This window comes from Lolium perenne, chromosome 5, assembly GCF_019359855.2.
Source record: "Lolium perenne isolate Kyuss_39 chromosome 5, Kyuss_2.0, whole genome shotgun sequence".
NCBI lineage: Eukaryota > Viridiplantae > Streptophyta > Magnoliopsida > Poales > Poaceae > Lolium > Lolium perenne.
The window spans coordinates 97831370-97837002 of NC_067248.2; positions in this window are offsets into that span (position 1 = coordinate 97831370).

Below are 5633 nucleotides of genomic sequence, written 5' to 3' on the forward strand. Positions count from 1 at the left end.
TGCGTCCTCGGGTCTCCATGGCATCCTCTCTTCTCTCCGTACTTGTCGTCGAGTTCCTATCATCAAGGTATGACGGAGTATGAAGTAGTATATCATTCCAAGTAGGCGATTCGAGGCACGCGTAAAGGAGAAGATTCACCTTTGCGTGTCATCTTGGCGATGAAGCATATGATGCGGTGTAGACCGAAGGTCGGGCTGCATCAAAGAGTCGAGGACGACTCTTTCCCAAGGGGGGGGAGATGATGTAGCCCCGCTCGCCAACGACACTACATCAAGACCAACAAGCCCTCCTCGTGGTCCAATGACACGAGCTAGAGCCCAAGCGCTACGCCAAGAGGTGAATTCGCTCCTCTCTACCTATGCCTTTGACACACCCTTGGACGGCTTGCTACTTCATGCAAATACACTATGTTCAATCAGGTACATCGGTCAAGGCACAAGCCATGGAGACCAAGCCAATGGAGGGAGAGCTGGAAATGATGAAGATGGAGCTACAGCGCCCAGGCCGGAACTTCCGCCCTCCAGGACTGGAACTTCCGGCCAGATTCCTCCCAGATGCTTCCAAGATGCCGTCCCGCGCCCAGAGAAGAGGAGCCAGCCGGAACTTCCGCCCCGAGGGACCGGAACTTCCGCCCACTCGGAACTTCCGCCCAAGTTCCGCCCAAGTTCCGAAAGTCCGCCAAAATGCCCCTGGATGTTACTGCAAGGAAACGGGCCAATTTCGGAACTTGACCGGAACTTGGCCGGAACTTCCGGCCGGGCCGGAACTTCCGGCTCCCAGGATCGGAACTTCCGCCCCTGACCGGAACTTCCGCCCAAGACGGCCGGAACTTTCGCCACCGCGAACTTCAGCACAGCAATACTTTTCAGCGTGTAACTTACCCCTTCGCCCCCTACTATAAATAGCCTAGTTGGCTCAGATCTGAGATTAGACAAGATTTAGGCTTAAACATGACTTTGAGCTTTGTCTCCCTAGGGTTTCATCCCCTTTGTATCAAGGCACCCCATGTTGGATGATTGGATCTATGTGAGTGAGATTCTAGTGTAGCCCACTCTCTCTCCCTCACCGGTCTCCGTCCCCAACACCGATCTCTCACTCCGGGATTCTACCTCGAGTCTCTCCCGTGGTGATTCTATTGGCATGGTCCATCGAGCCACGAGGGTGAGTATCGATTGTATCGGGTTGGTGTGCGTTGTGTTCTTCGCGTTCTTCGTGTTCTTCCGCCTCTCCCTCTCTTTCCCCCTTTGGATCTTGGGTGATTCGCGAGATCGGGCCACAACCGAGCCCTTAGGGCTTGTTCATATGCACCTTGTGCCACATGTCACACCAAAAGTTGCTCTCCTTTGGATTTCTCATTTCATCTTTGGCAATTACAATGGATTCTTTGACACTTGAGGATATCCATAAGAGGCTCACGCCAACCATACTTTCCCAAGCTAGATGTCTCCATAGCTTTGCCATTGCACATAACAATTTTGCCGCCGATTCTTGCCTTTTGATTGTTCCATTTGTGTGGGACAATGCTATAAACAACATTTTTGACACCTTCCAAAGCAAACTTTTACTTGCACAAATTTTTGTCCTACCACATTTTGGATATATCGAAACTCTTTTGATCACCATTTTTGCAAAATGCCTCTTGGAGAAACGACTTGATGCTTCGTATTTGATTGAGAGCATAATACAAGTTCGTTCAAGATCGAACCCGGCTCTGATACCATATGATAAGGGCTAAGCCCGGGGATGTGCCCGATCTTCACGGATTTGAAGGGATACGTGGGGGTAGGTGGATGAACGCGATGAACACGTAGGGGAAACGCGGGGATACAACACACACACGCACACAATTCGAGTTTTCCCTCGTTGGCTCGAAACACCAACTCGATAGAGATTGCAGGAAAAGACCTTCCGGTAGAAGTCCCGCAAAGAGATCGACAAATCGAAGCTCGGGAGATCTAGAAGGGTGAAAAGACCGGAAGGTTTGATAGAAGTGCAAGCAAAAGACCAAATAGGTAGAAGTGCAAGCAAAAGATCAAACAAACGGTAGAAGTCACCAAAGAGATCTTCACGAGTCGATAAGGAGCCCGGGTGGGGATACAAGATCATAGATCTAGGTAGGGTTCCCACAAGGGTGAGCTAAGCTCAGGTTTTCTTTCAAATCAAGTCCAATCTCAGATCTTAGCCAACTAGCCTATTTATAGGTGGGGGCGAAGGGATAAGTTACACGCTGAAAAGTGCTGTTGTGCTGAAGTTCGGTAGGGCGGAAGTTCCGGCCGTCTTGGGCGGAAGTTCCGGTCATGGGCGGAAGTTCCGGTCTTCGGGGGCGGAAGTTCCGGTCCGGCTGGAAGTTCCGGTCAAGTTCCGGCCAAGTTCCGAAAATGGCCAATTTCCTTGCAGTAACATCCAGGGGCGTTTCGGAGTTATTTCGGAACTTGGGCGGAACTTGGGCGGAAGTTCCGAGTGGGCTACAGCAAGACCAACAAGCCCTCCTCGTGGTCCAATGACACGAGCTAGAGCCCAAGCGCTACGCCAAGAGGTGAATTCGCTCCTCTCTACCTATGCCTTTGACACACCCTTGGACGGCTTGCTACTTCATGCAAATACACTATGTTCAATCAGGTACATCGGTCAAGGCACAAGCCATGGAGACCAAGCCAATGGAGGGAGAGCTGGAAATGATGAAGATGGAGCTACAGCGCCCAGGCCAGAACTTCCGCCCTCCAGGACCGGAACTTCCGGCCAGATTCCTCCCAGATGCTTCCAAGATGCCGTCCCGCGCCCAGAGAAGAGGAGCCAGCCGGAACTTCCGCCCCGAGGGACCGGAACTTCCGCCCACTCGGAACTTCCGCCCAAGTTCCGCCCAAGTTCCGAAAGTCCGCCAAAATGCCCCTGGATGTTACTCCAAGGAAACGGGCCAATTTCGGAACTTGACCGGAACTTGGCTGGAACTTCCGGCCGGGCCGGAACTTCCGGCTCCCAGGACCGGAACTTCCGCCCCTGACCGGAACTTCCGCCCAAGACGACCGGAACTTCCGCCACCACGAACTTCAGCACAGCAATACTTTTCAGCGTGTAACTTAACCCTTCGCCCCCTACTATAAATAGCCTAGTTGGCTCAGATCTGAGATTAGACAAGATTTAGGCTTAAACATGACTTTGAGCTTTGTCTCCCTAGGGTTTCATCCCCTTTGTATCAAGGCACCCCATGTTGGATGATTGGATCTATGTGAGTGAGATTCTAGTGTGCTCCACTCTCTCTCCCTCACCAGTCTCCATCCCCAACACCGATCTCTCACTCCGGGATTCTACCTCGAGTCTCTCCCGTGGTGATTCTATTGGCGTGGTCCATCGAGCGACGAGGGTAAGTATCGATTGTATCGGGTTGGTGTGCGTTGTGTTCTTCGCGTTCTTCATGTTCTTCCGCCTCTCCCTCTCTTTCCCCCTTTGATTCTTGGGTCATTCGCGAGATCGGGCCACACACGGGGTCTTAGACCTCATCATATGGTATCAGCAGCCTTTGGTTTCCGCGAATTTGACCCCCCACCCATCCAATTTCGTCTCTAAAATTTTTCCCCAAAAATCCCCAAAAAATAGCCCTATTTTGCCTTTGGATGGATCTGTGATTTGGTTGAGTTTTGAGTGGTTTTGGTACAATAGAAACTTGTCTTTGGTGTTGATCTGCAATTCCCCCACCTTCCCACAGCTTCTAGTGCCAAATTTTCCGCGAATTCGAAGATTTTCGGCCCGGATTTCCGCCCAAATCGAAGAACAGCCCGCATATCTGATTGCGACCGGAAGTTCCGCCCGGAAGGACCGGAATTTCCGCCCAGGGACCGGAAGTTCCGCCCCTCAGGACCGGAAGTTCCGCCTGGCCGAAATTTTGACAGCATACTTCGTTTTTCGTTTTGGCACTAACCCCTTGTGTTTGGACTTCGTCGAGTGTGCCATTTCAGCTACCACGAAGCTTCTGCAACATCAACAACGACGACGGCACCCCGAGGATCCAAGCGGTTCATTTGACACCTTCCACCATAGCAAGTTCAAGATCGTCGGCCACCGTCATCAAGTGGTATAACTTGCCCCTAACTTGTAGCCTAAGCTTCCTTTGCGTACCTTTCCTATCGGGAGTGGCTTTCTAGTGTTGCGAAGCATTGCGCAAGCGTCCCGACCGTGAGGGTGTGCGTGTGTTGAGCAAAGCTACGAAGCAAGCTCGTTGTGAAAAGATAAGCAAAAGAAGTGTGACATACTTACATAGATAGTAGTAGCCTTCCATAGTGAGAAAAAGAAAAAGAAAAAGAAAGAGAAAAAGAGTGTGAGTGACACCTATACACAAAAGAGTCCAAAGCTTATAAGCAAAAGAGAGAAAAGAGAAGAGAGGCGTCTTGCGCAAATCTTGTTGCTTTTCAATTTTGCAACCAAGCCACGGTCTCTCTTGCGTTAGCGTGACACCGAGCTAGTAGTCTTCATTAGGACCAATTTTGTTCGTGCTCATTTTCCGTCGCGCTAACCCCATTTTGTCCCACGTGTGTGTTCCACCTTGTGTATGCCTTTTGTGATCACCGCCTTTGACTTGATTTTTGGATTTCACCCACCCTTAACAACAAACTTGATTTCGGATTTCATCTTTTGGCTTTCCACCATACTCACCTAACACCATATTTGCTAGCTTTTTGCGTGTGTCTTTGTGTGAGTGCCCGATACAATTGTTCTAACTCTCGGTTTGTTGGATCACCCCAATCTTGTCATACTACGGTAAGATTGCGAGGTAGTGTTCTTCCACTAACATACACCATATAGATACCGTCTTACTAACATGTATAGCGACGAAGAAGATATGGAGGAGTACACGGAGCACTTCAAGGAGGATGCCTCTTCAAGCACCGCGGATGTGGAGGAACATGTGGAGCTCTACACCGACTATGGCTCCGCAAGCATCGCCAACATGACCGACATCGAGGAGCTCTACACCGACTATGGCTCCGCGAGCATCGCCAACATGGACGACATCGACGAGCTCTACATCGACACTTGCTCAACAAGCATGGACGACATGGTGGAGCACCACGACGAGGACGACATCGACCCCACCATGCATACCGCCGATGCTCCCACATACCCCTACTTGGCCAATGGAGCTACATATGAAGATCGAGGACCTCCACGATGGCATCATCATGTGGATCATCAAGAGCGTCACCAACATATTCGGCATCGACACACTTCTCCGAGCTCCACAAGGCGCCATCATGAGAGTGCCTATGCACAAGATCATCGACATAACGGACATCATATGGACCATCAAGAGCGCCCCCAACATGAGCCATCACCTAGGCATGGCAAGGACCGTCATCAACTCACACCATCTCATGATCGTCGTCGGCCACCACCACCTCATGATCTACATCGACATCCGCCCACACATGATCTTCGACGACACCACTCAAGACATGGTGATGAGGCAAGAAGACGAGAGCCTCGACATGAAGAATTTCCTCATAAGGCGACTTCTACCTCTTGTGCCACCACCACAATGGCCCCTACCTCGTCATATGCCTATGGACTCCGATGCTACAAGTGCAAGCAACAAGGCCACCCTCCACGGGAATGTCCCAATCTCCTATGTGAGGTGTGC